The 12,295-nt window shown below is 50.2% G+C and overlaps 3 non-coding genes across 3 annotated transcripts; all 3 read right to left on the minus strand.

Annotated features, from left to right (window-relative positions):
* Positions 1 to 260: 260 nt before the first annotated feature.
* On the minus strand, positions 261 to 369 carry TRNAL-CAA. Its single transcript has 2 exons — positions 332 to 369; positions 261 to 306 (listed from the first exon to the last, which is right to left on the minus strand). It is a non-coding gene; the product is annotated as a tRNA-Leu (tRNA).
* Positions 370 to 4,281: 3,912 nt separating this feature from the next.
* On the minus strand, positions 4,282 to 4,353 carry TRNAE-UUC. Its single transcript has one exon. It is a non-coding gene; the product is annotated as a tRNA-Glu (tRNA).
* Positions 4,354 to 5,005: 652 nt separating this feature from the next.
* Positions 5,006 to 5,078, minus strand: TRNAK-CUU. Its single transcript has one exon. It is a non-coding gene; the product is annotated as a tRNA-Lys (tRNA).
* Between the last annotated feature and the right edge of the window lie 7,217 nt (positions 5,079 to 12,295).

The following is a 12,295-nucleotide window of genomic DNA, read 5'->3' on the forward strand; positions in this document are numbered from 1 at the left end:
TGTACTGCTCCCTTCTTCCTCCACCTGTATATGTTTGACACCCATACCTGCCCAAGATCAAGCAATGCCAACTTTCTGGTGGGGAATACACTGGAATTTACCCAACTAGGTGCCTTGAGCGCATGGATTCTGAAGGTATTTACGATTCCCTCTAACTTCTCTTGCCGCTACTCTAAGAAAGCTCCTAAACAAGGGCTCTTCCAATATGTTACAAGGGCAATTGAAACCAGGCCACCTCTTGAGGTGGAATCAAGAGGTTGTGTCAGGAGTGGGATTTGAACCCACGCCTCCTGCAGGAGACCAGAAGCCCCAGTTGTGGGAAAGACAGAGCCTTGAGTCTGGCGCCTTAGACCACTCGGCCATCCTGACGCTGGGACAAAAGCAGCTCTCTCAACCCTCCTTTTCTTCAATATTGTATGAGCCGCTCAAGGAGGCCAAGACAGCATCTCTCGTTCAACACCTACATCACATCTGGTTTTTAGACACCATCACCCTCATCTAAAGTTTCAGGTTTCCTACAACCCTGTGCCTTCTGAGGTGTTCTAATCTCCCCCCTCACTTATTAGATGGACACTAGGACAGAGGCAGAATAGAGACACTTAGCTTAATGAGAACCTCAACCTCCCGCACGGTGGGCCACACAGTCAAGCAGCCAGCACTCACAATCGGTACCGGCCTTGTTTGGTATTTTTTCCAAACTAGCTCAGCACTCAGGGTGTTGAGCCCTTCTGGAAATCTTGCAAAAGATTTTGGAGCCTGAATAGGAGTTGAGTTCTTAAGAAAACAATGTTTTTGTTTTGTTTCCCAAGAAAATTGGGGACAAAAGATTAATCTAGGTGAACCTGGATGTTTACTGCTGTTTTCGTTCAGCTCCACTAGGCTCTTTCTGAAAGCTGGTCCGTTCCCCATTACAGAGGGTCCAAGCAGAGAGGGTGAAGGAACCCTGTGCTCAGCATCACAACCTGAGCCTGAGGAAAAGCACTGAAACACGCTCAAATGACGCTTTAGGTTCATCCATCAGAATCACAAGAGCAAGACAAAGACATCTCAAGAGGAAGAGTCCTCGGCTTTCATTTACCCCATCGCAACCCTCTTCACTTCTTCTTCTGCCTACCTAGAGCTCATCCAGGAAAATCACTCAACTGATTATAATGTGGGCAGAGAAACCCAGCGAGGGCTTGTGCTCCCCTCCATGTGAGCGGATAGCACTCTGACTTCTTCACGGGTCTCTCAGCTTTGGCTTCCCAGTTTGTCAACTCGGTGCAGGCAGGAAGCAGGCTCTCCTCGGCTTTGGCAAGCCACTTTCTGTCCAAATTGGGAAACCGGTCCAGTCTCCATTCCCTGTGAGAACAAGAGCAGAGAGTTCACCAGCTGAACCCAATCCGAGGCATTGAAAAATGGAATTATGCTTCCTGTTCCTCCGTCAGGATCACCAGGGAAACACACCAAAATCCCAAGAGGAACAACTCGTCTCTGTTTTAGTTACCCCCAACGCAATCCTCTCCGCTTCTTCTGCCTCCCTCGAGGCTCTTCCAGGGACAAAACTCATTGAGCTGATAGGATTTGGGGGATGGAAACGGAGAGAGGGGGTTTGACACCTCCTGAGAGGATGTGGACGCGATAGAACAGCTCTCTCGGTTTTAGAAGCCTCCTAGCCTGGCTCTTTGTTGTCAATTCTGTGCCATCAGGAAGCAGCGAAAGCAGGGTAGGTAGGGCACCCGGTGACGTTGCACTCCATACGTTTTATGAAAAGATGCTTATAAGTGTGAGTATGATGTAAGTGGAATATGCTTGATGCAAAAGGTCTCTTGTAAGGTATCATAACAAAGGTTCTAACCTACTGAATATATGCCTCTTATTTGTATGCATGTCTCATTCTTGTCTCTGAAGCTGGAAATATGAAGTCTAACTCTGAGGTCCTATTGTAATTGTGCAAAGCGTGGGCCACTAATGGCGGTTTAAAACCTTGACGGCTCCCATTGACAATTGATTGTAAATGGTTTATTGACCTGCAAACCTTCCTGTGTACGTGTGGGCCAACCCAGGAAGAATGGAAACTAGGGGGTCTTACAGAGACCACGATAGTGGAATCCATCTTAAATCTGGTATTTTTCCGTTTAGAAGGAAGGGTGAGGACCCAGAGAGACAAAAGATTCCCGCCTTATGCCAAAGCTATAAAAGGGGGTGAAGCAGGACAAAGGGGCTGCCAGTCATGAGAAAACCCCTGCCAGTCACGAGAAAACCTAAGATGTCTGCTGGAAGTAACAAAGACCGAAGCAGGGGAAAGGATTGGGCCCAGACTAGGCAGGAGTCTAGTCTGTGAAAGAAGCTGATTGGAACACCTCTGAGGGTGAGCTATTCCCTGGAATCAGTTTCTTAATGTATTATGCTTAGGCTTGCGTGTTTTGTTTTAGTTTGCTTGGTGACTTCCTTTGTTCTGTCTGTTATTACTTGAAATCACTTCACTCCTACTTTTTAACCTTAATAAAAATGACTTTTGTTTATTAATAAACCTAGAGGAAGTGATTAATCCCTGGGGGAGCAAACAGCTGTGCATCTCTCTCTATCAGTGATCTAGAGGGTGAAGAATTTAGGAATTTACCCTGTATAAGCTTTATAGAGAGTACAAGGGATTTATTTGGGGTTTTGGATCCCACTGGGAGCTGGGTGCTGGAGACAGGTGCTGAGCTGTTTTGAGTTAAAGTCTGCAGCTTTGGGAGTGGCCCAGAGCCTGGGTCTGTGTTGCAGCAGGCTAGGTGTCTGGCTCAACAAGGCAGGGTTCTGGAGTCCCAAGCTGGCAGGAAAACGGGCTCGAAGTAATTTCAGTCCCAAGGGGATCTCTGTGACCGAACCCATCACAGTGGCGTAGTCGAGCAGGATATGTGCACAGCTGATTGCTTTGAGACACTGGTAGTGATTTTTAAGCATGTTGCCCGGAGGACAGACAAAGTGCTTATTCGGGAAAGGGAAGATGACAACTTTGGTTGCCAAATTGGCTGGGAAAGCTCTGGATATATTCAGTAACATGCCTATTGCTGATGCTTCAAACTATGGTCTATTTAAGGAATTGGTTTTGAAAGAGTTTCAGATTAGGGCCGAAACCTAGAGGGTTAAATTCACAACTCTTTCAACTCCCAGAGCCCTTCTACAGCACAGATGATTTGTATACACCTTCATCGTGAGCCAAATTGGCAGGTTTCCGGGAGCCCTGTGAGTCCGATGTTGTTTTAGTCTCCCTGCTGATTTATTAGGAGAATAAAAGATGGACACCAGAACTGAGGCAGACTACGGACACCGCATTCTGAGAAAACAATGGTGAACCTCCAACTCCAGCAGTGTGGGCCACATAGACAAGTAACCAGCACCCACAATCTTTACAAGCTTTTTCCAAAATAACTCATCTTTTGGAAAAATAGGTTGAGCCTTTTGACAATCTGGCTAAAGATTTTAGTGCCTAACTGGGAGCCTAGTTCTTCTGCAAATCTGGCCCTAGCGGTGGGTGTGAGACCTTCTGAAAATTCTGGCCAATGTGTCTGGAAGCTCCAAGAAGCATCGCAACTTTGAGCATTTACTAGAACAGGATGAACAAAACCTTCCTTCCTTGACCTACAATCACCTTGATTCCAGGTTGAGGTTTCAAGAGAATTGATTTGATTCTTAGATGCACTGCGAAACAAACACCCTCCTGTAGACATTGGAAGGGGGAGGCTGAAATGGATCTGCCACTAAACCACGTTGCCTTTCATCAGTAGCCACCTGAGCAAGAGGGTAACCACTGGCCTAGAGGTGAAAGGCCCATAGCCCATGCTCAGAAGCCTTCAGCGGCTAGATCTTAGGAATGGAAAAGCTTAATGATCTTTCTCCGGGGTGTTACTTCCAAAGACTTGAATATAGCGCTGGGTGAAAGGTTTTTGGATGAATATTATATTTAGTGAAATATTTTGGTGGACCCAAAATGATTGTTTGGTTTGGTTTGGTTTCACCAAGAAAAGTGAAAAGAAAAGAAAAAGATCTTGGGTCAAAGTGCAATGTTGTTCTAATTTAGGTTAGGCTTGGTAAGAAGGAAAACCTAAATTGTTTGCACAAGTAAGTGTATTTGTGTAAAAGGGTGCAGAGGCTGGGCTTTCAATGGCAGATAGCCATATTGTAGTAGTTGGAAGCTTTGCTTTCCCCATGGCCTCTAAAGAGTTTCCGAGCATTCTGAAGGAGGCCAGGAAGTTGCATTCTTCTGGTTGAACTCCAAGCGAGGAAGGCAAGGTAGACTTTTGTTGAAGAGGATAACTCCCTGACCGGGAATCGAACCCGGGCCGTGGCGGTGAAAGCGCCAAATCCTAACCACTAGACCACCAGGGAGATGACAGTTGGGGGGGTTGGGCATAACTTTCTAGGCCTACTTTCTGTCCAACTGAGGCCATTCGTTCGTCTTCAAAGGAGGTTAACACAAGCTCTGAGCTCTTCGTTTCCTTACGGTTCCCTTCCTATTTTTAGCACTGATATGAAAAAGAAACAGAAAACATATTAAGACAATTTCCAGTATTGTTATACATTGAGGCCATGTCTTTTTTAAAAAAAAAAACAGTTTTGTTGCTATCTTGTTTTACTCTCCATGGGCTTACAGAAATGTATGAGGGATGAATAAGATGTGGCAGAATCGTCAGCCTTAAGCAATCTCCATCCCAATGAAGAGGGCTGGTGGAGGATTTGAGAAAGAAGCAGTTATCTCAACTACTGAGCGCTGGCGAAGATATAGAAATAAGTAGAGAAGCTCTAGATGGCTGCTCAGGGGGAGGGGGGCAATCAGCTTCTGAAAGGTTATTTTTTCCCTCTCTTGCCTGGGCTAGAAGAGACTCAACTCTCTTAGGACCATGGAATTGTCAATGTGTCTTGTCTTCATGATGTACTAAAGGTCCGAGACCGCCTCAGCTGGTTGAGAGGACAAAGAGTGGATTCCGTTATGCTCTGAGACTCTAAGGGAGAGAGTGATGTCAAAGAGTGCAAGATGAAACGCCCAACGTGGGGCTTGAACCCACGACCCTGAGATTAAGAGTCTCATGCTCTACCGACTGAGCTACTCGGGCTAGGCCTCAAGGGGTAGCAAAGGCACAGACAGTGCAAAAGAAGAGCGAAGGAAGTTTCTTTGCGTGCTGAGATTCGTTTCCTGACATTTGCCTGCTTTCCTGGTTCCTTCGCTCTCCAGCTAGCAAACAGGGCCCGTTCCAAGGCTAGTTAGATGCTGGTGTCTAGACCAGAGAAGTGGGAAAATCATCTAGCAGCTGCTCAGAGAAACCTGGGTGGGAGGGTGGAATTTAGGATTCTCCCAGCAGGAGGAGGTGCTGTTTCTCAGAAAAAGCTTCTCAGCGCCCAAAGAGGGGGCAGAGAAGACAGTTCGCCGCCAGACACATCTTTTCGCAGGGAATCAGAACCCCCCAGGGTAAAACTCTTCCAAGGATGTGTGGCCCCGAGACCAGAGATGCTCTGTGCCCCTGCTGCAGCCCCCAGGGCCGTAGCAGGGAGTGGGAGCTCCTCCAGCCCTGGGGCCGACATGGGGGAGAGTTTTCCAGGGGGCCCAGTTTGGCCAGGGCCCCTAGTCATGGGCCCCACTGCCCCCTGGGCGACGCAAGGTTTGGGGAGGCTGAGCCCCCCGAGCCTCCATTACGAGCCACCCAGGCTACCTCTGCTCAGTGGGTGGCCAGTCTCCCTGTGTCTCTGCTGTTCGTGCTGGGGAGCCCGGCCGGCCTTAGGGGTGGGGCCCCCTGGCAGCCGCCCAGGGCTCCAGGGGGTCAAAGGGCACCGTGTGGCAGTGCAAAGGTGCTCACTGCTCTCCATGCCCCAGTGCTCCTCCGTGGCCCCACAGAGGGTGGGGGGAGCGAGGAGCAACACTATGTGCTCCCTGCGTCCTGGTCACTTTCCCCACCGGGGCTGGGCTGTGAGGGGATCATCAGAAGCTGCTGCTCTCTGCCCTCCCCTGATGCAGCCCGGCTGAGGAAAGTGACCTGGATGCAGGGAGCTCGGATGATGTCACTTCTCGCCCCTCCCCACGCCCTGCAGCCCCTCGGGGTGCCCGGAGGAGCAGCATCCCAGGGAGGAGCAGGCAGCAATGCCAGCGGCTCCATGTACACAGGTCAGTGTCCCCACATGGGTGCAGGAGGGGGTGCAGGGGTTAGGGATGAAGGGGGTGCAGCAGAGGGGCAATGGCTGGTGGCACAGGAGCAGGGGCGGCTCTAGGATTTGCGCCACCCCAGTAGGGCGGCACGCCACGGGGGACGCTCTGGCGGTCGCCGGTCCCGCGGCTCCGGTGCATCTCCTGCAGACGTGGCTGCAGAGGGTCCGCTGGTCCCGCGGCTCCGGTGGACCTCCCGCAGGCATGCCTGCGGATGCTCCGCCAACGCCACGGGACCGGGGGACCCTCCGCAGGCACGTCTGCAGGTGATGCACCGGAGCCGCCTGCCGCCCTCCCACGGGATGCTGCCCCAAGCGCGCGCTTAGCGCGCTGGGGTCTGGAGTCGGCCCTGCACAGGAGGGGAGTGTGGGAGTTAAGGGCAAAGGCGACAGTGTAGGGGTTAGGCACAGGAGGGGCAGGAGTTAGGGGTGAAGGAGGCACAAGGGTTGGGAGTGCAGGAGCTAGCTGTAAACGGGGAGGCGGATCGTCCGGGGCAATGGGGAAGTGCCAGTACAAGTTTTGCCCCGGGCACCATTTCCCTAATGCTGGTCCTTGGTCACATTTCTTGCTGGGAGGGGAGGGGAAGAGGCGTTTTCTCTCTGTTTCTTTCCTCTCCATTTCCTGCTCCTTCCTTCAATTCCAGAAACCTCCTTGTGTTTCAGACTGTGCAGTGACGCCCTCCCACCCCAGGCCTCTGGAGCCTTTGGAGCAGAAAGTTCCCAGGAGCTGAGGGTGTATCCAGGGGTGAGTAGCTGGCAGGAAGGAGTCCTAGCAGCTCTTCTGGGAGCGCAGGGAGGAATGACTCCCCCCTCTCTAGATTCTCCCCATGGGGCTCTGGGGAGCAGGGAGGGTTGTGTGATAAATTCCATCCAACTCCCCCTTTGTTCCAAGCCGAGGGATGTCTCAGCTCTGCACGATCCCCTTGGCAGCACCAAACAAGGGATGTTTTCCACTGCCCAGGAGACACCAGCCAGAGACTGATGTGCTGGAAATATGTTGGGAAAAGGGACTGTCTGAATTGCCAAGGCAGGGAATGAACAATCTACAGTAACATCATTAACCACAGACACACTCTAGCCATGCTCCAGCCAATAGGGAAAAGGGCAGGAATTCTTGCTGCTCAGCCATGGCCACATGTACAGAGCTGCACAACAGTGAGTGTGCTGGGGAAGCTGGTCTGAGCAAACAATTGGAAATGACCCTTCAGTGAGAACAGAACCAGAGTGTAGAAAGATCCATGTGTTAAGTGGTTGTGCCTGAGGGCTTAGGGAGCTGGGCTATGACACCATAGGGGTTTTTCTGTGGAAGTTTGATTCTTGCCAGCTAGGGAAGGCTGGTGTGTGGTGTCTCCATGGCTGTACTTTCAATGATGCAGATTTCTCTCTCCCATCGTTTTGTGGGCATCCTACTAGATTGCCAGCTGCCTTTCAACTGCAGTGTGGAGACTTTGTGTGTGTGGGGAGAGACAGTGAGTGTGTTGAGGTAGGTAGGAGCGGATCATTATTATCCCTACTTGAAAGAGGGAGGAGCTAAGGCTGAGAAAAGAGAATTGACTTGTCTTAGGTCACACAGCCAGCCCATGGCAGAGTTGGGAATAGGACCCAAGAGCCCTGATTTTCAAACTAACCATCACATCTTGAATTTCAGACATTGAATGACCTGAATAAAGTGCTCTCGGATGAGCTCCAGACCAACAACAGTGCACAGTAATTATTCAGCAAGTATTTGAGGAGAACTGCAATGTTAGAGAGAATCATGAACTGCTCAGAGACCATTAATGCAGCAAAGCAGCAAAATTCATCAAACATATGACTGGTTCTGACTTATTTCCTTGGTCTTAAAAAAGAACAACAAGGACCTGAGTCTCCTTCCTGTCAATAACCCCCTGCTCAGCCAATCAGGGTAGAGACTGAGGATGGGAGGCTGAGGGTTCTCACCAGAGAGCCCAAAGGATGGCCCAGGCCACCAGTGGGGATCACTGCCCGAGCACTATTTCAGCCCCACCTTTTTGGGTGGGCCTCCCACAATGGGAGCTGTCGAGCACTCCCCCGCAACACACACACACACACACTGCTCCTGGTGTTGGGAGGGGAACACGTGAAAGGACAAAAGAAGCAAGAGACAAAGAGAAAGGAGGAAGGGATGGATGGAGGAAAAGGTGAAACAAAAAGGACAAACTCTAATGACCACAGTGATTCTAAAGGACAAAATCCCAGGTGCGGAATAAAATTCTGCCTCCTTAAGTTTGTATTTTCCATGCCTAAAATTCAACTGTCACTAGATGGATCAGACTGAACAGGTTTCAAACCTCAAGGAGGCTCTTACCTTCTAAACTGGGATGGCTGTTTTCTAGTAAAATCAGGAAAAGGAAAGGAGAAAACTCTAAAGAGGTTCCTCCTGGCGCTCACGTACCTGAACCGGAATACTCTCTCTGTCCTCAAAGAGAGAACTGGAGAAGGAGACCCCCTGCTGAGGTTTCCCTGGCCCCTCGCCCCTGTCCTGCCTGGCTGATGTCAGCATCTCTCTGTGAAGTCACCACCTCCCCACCACCTTTGACCAATAGTCTGAGGTCCTGCAAAAAGCCTTTGTGATGTCACTGCCACACCCCTCCCTTGCTGTGCTAATGTCCTGCCCCTGGCCAGGCACTTTGGAGGATTGAGCTACTCCCTGTGGATCACCCCACTCAAGAAGCGTTCGTTCTAGGCAGCAAGCCGGCTAGACAGGAAAACATCAGATGCTGCTCCCAATGCTACACTCAGTTTTTCAGAAATTAGTCGACTTTATGGCCAGAAGAGACCATTAGAGCATCTAATCTGACCCCCTGCATATCACAGGCCTCCTGTATGACACAATAGCTACTTTTGGGGCAAATACATTCTAGAAAGGCATCTAGTCTTCATTAAATGACATCAGGAGATGGCAAATCCATCACTTTCCTTGATAGCTTGTTCCTGTATTGAATCATCCTGGCTGCTGAATATTTGTGTCTTATTTGTAATATGAATTTGTCTCTTTTCACCTTCCAGCCATTGGGTCTTGTTATACCTTTCTCTGCTATATTAAAGAGCCCTTTCATACCCAATCTTTTCTCTCCATTAAGGCCTTTCAACACTTCAATGAAGTCACCTTTCAATCTTCTTTTGATAAGCAAAACAGGTTGAGCTCGTTCAATAGCTCAGTAGAAGGCATTTTTCTCCAGCCCTCAGAACATTTGTTGGCTCTTTCGTTATCAGACTTCTCAACTGCAGCTGGATGTGGTTCTTGTTCATCTGCACAGCACAGCTCCTGGAAAGGAGGGATCTGCAAATGTACATTCGTATGATACCTTTGTTTAATTGATGAAAACATAAACTGGACACTTAGAGGATTGGAACTGATTTCAGCTGATGGACAGCTTCGCTAGGTTTTTATGCATTTCAACAGCAAAATGTTGAGTGTTTACATTCATATCAAGCACCCCCGTATAGAGGAGCTCCTGAACATAATGGAGAATGGAAATGAAAATGTTTTCCTTTTTTTAAAAAAAGAAAAAAGGTTATAAGAGAACACAGGAGTTTGACCAAGTACCACTGTGAGCAGCAAGAAGCACTCTATCACTGAGCTATACCCCCGTGACAACAGGAATATAGAATTGTGATCTCCAGGACTTTGCGGGATAGACCCTGCTTCATTGAGCTCCTTTGCCATTCCCAGACCACAGGTGGTTTTAAAAATGGGGTTTGATTAAACTTCTTAAATGTGGCAAACACCACAGCTTGCGCACCCACCGATATAGCTTCTCCCACTGACATAGCTGCCACCTCTTGGGAAGTGGATTAACTGCACCCACAGGAAAACTCTCCCCTCTGCCCCTCACCTGCCTAAGGCTCTGGGAGGAGTTTGGGTGGGGAGGAAGTCTAGGTGCAGGGCCTGGGTTGGGGCTGGGGATTGGGGTGCAGGAGGGTGCAGGCTCTGGGGGGAGTTTGGGTGCAGAAGGGGTGAGAGGCTGGGCTCTGGGAGTTTGGGTTGGGGAGGGGGTCTGGGCTGCAGGCTCTGGGATGGAGTTTGGGTGCTGGGTGCAGGCTCTGGGCTGGGGCAGGAGGAAGGGGGAACAGGAGTAGGGGTGGGGTTGTGGGCTGTGGGAGGAAGATTGGGGGTAGGCGGGAGGGGGTGTGTGGGAAGGGGGTGGGGGGTGCAGGCTCAGGAAGGGGGTCAGGGGTGTGGCGCTTACCTGGGGCTCCAAGGCAGGGCAGGCTGGGGGGCCTCCATGTGCTGCTGCCCCCAGGCATCACCCCCACAGTGTCCCATTGGCTGCAGGGGCTCGGGACAGGGGCAGCACGTGGAGGCACAGACCCACCCCACCCTGCCATGCGGAGGGGCCGGCAGCCACTGGAGTGAGCAGGCAGATGACTGGAAGGGTTTTCCAATCCCTGTAATAGCTACATGGACAGAACAATTCTTCCTTTTCTTTAGCACTATCTAACCAGGGCTTAGGTCACCTTAACTCTATGGGTTGGGGGTGGGTTTCACACTCTAAGAGACGTCACGCTGCCAGTTCAGTGCCCAGCGTACACCAGCCCTTAGATCCCTCTTGGCATTTCAATGTAGGCACTGACCTGTGAGAGGAAAACATCAGCTCACAACCACAGAGACTGAATTCCCCAAATTTAATCTTGCTGCACTTTCCAGAAAGTCACAAAATTCAATTCATTCTTGCTAGGACAGAGAAAAAATAAGTGATACTAAGTTTTTGTCTTGGTTAAATAAAATTAAGTGTTTAATCAATATAGTAAAAAAATCTGTCTTGATTCCTCTAACTAACACCACAGCGTGAAATAGGAACAGAGACAAAGCTTGTCAGTGACGACTAATTTAGCAAATGATCTTCCCATTATTAATTTCCACGCTGCCCCCATTGGAGGTCTGGGCATCTCCAGTATCATAGCTCTGCGTTCACCTTCCCCTAGAATTGTTCTCAGACATTCGCCTTCCTCTGCAGCATGGGGCTCGGGTCACTTGCTGGAGGATTCCCTGCACCTTGAGGTCTTTAAGCCACGATTTGAGGACTTCAATAGCTCAGACATAGGTTAGGGGTTTGTTACAGGAGTGGGTGGGTGAGATTCTGTGGCCTGCGTTGCGCAGGAGGTCAGACTAGATGATCATAACGGTCCCTTCTGACCTTAAATCTATGAATCTATGAATCTAGTCCCAAATTTGGAAAACTGTGCAGTTCAGAATGTGAATAGTGACCCCGTCTCCTTCCTGCACCTGCTCTACATTGCTCCACAGCAGCTTCTCCCCCTGCAGAGTCACCCCAGCACGGCAGTGCAGCCGCCCAGGGTTCAGCAGGGGCCCCTGGCAAGGACAGTGGGTGCAGCTAACAGCCCGGTGTGCCTGGCAGTGAGGCAGCTGTAAAAAAGCAACCTCCCTCCCCCCAAGAAGTACAGAGACTGAATTCCCCAACTGTAACATCATGACCCCCTGTAGAAAGCCACACGTGTCAGTTGTATTGTCACAGGGAGATGCAAAAATCAAGTGACACCAATTTTTAAGTCGAGGAGATAGTTATTAACCTCACAAAAATACACTAAAGATCCCTCAACATAACACCTGAAGGTGAAATATGACCAGAGACAAACCTTGTCAGCAAAGGCTCATTTCCCAAACGATCCTCAAAATGTTACTAATTCCCACCCCTCCTCCACAGGAGCTCTGTGCAGTGTCACTGTTCTGCAGGCAGCTTCCCATTCAATGCTGTTGTGGGACATTCCCAGGCCTGCAAATGTACCAACGACAGAATGTGAAGAGCAAACCTGGCTCCCCGCACCAGGCGGGATTTGAGTGTTTTGTCCCTGTCACTTAGTCTTTGTCAATAGTACAGATGCCAGGGGCAGGACTCCAGGCTCTGCTTGAGGGATCCTGGCACAGGGGCTGGGGGGGAGAAAGGATTGTAGATTCTCACCTGACATCTGGAGAGGAGGTAATAATTGAAGGGGGCATTTTTGACTCCTCCCCTCCTCAGTGTCCCAGGGCTGGAATTCTGGAATATATGTATTCTGTCTGCAAACACCCCTCCCCCGTCCCCCGGGGCGGGCTGCAGCGCTCGCTGGGGCTGTCTCCAGTGGCTGAAGTTGCCTCCATCTCTACTTTACCTGG

The sequence above is a fragment of the Mauremys reevesii genome, unplaced genomic scaffold (assembly GCF_016161935.1).
Source record: "Mauremys reevesii isolate NIE-2019 unplaced genomic scaffold, ASM1616193v1 Contig4, whole genome shotgun sequence".
Taxonomy (NCBI): Eukaryota; Metazoa; Chordata; order Testudines; family Geoemydidae; genus Mauremys; species Mauremys reevesii.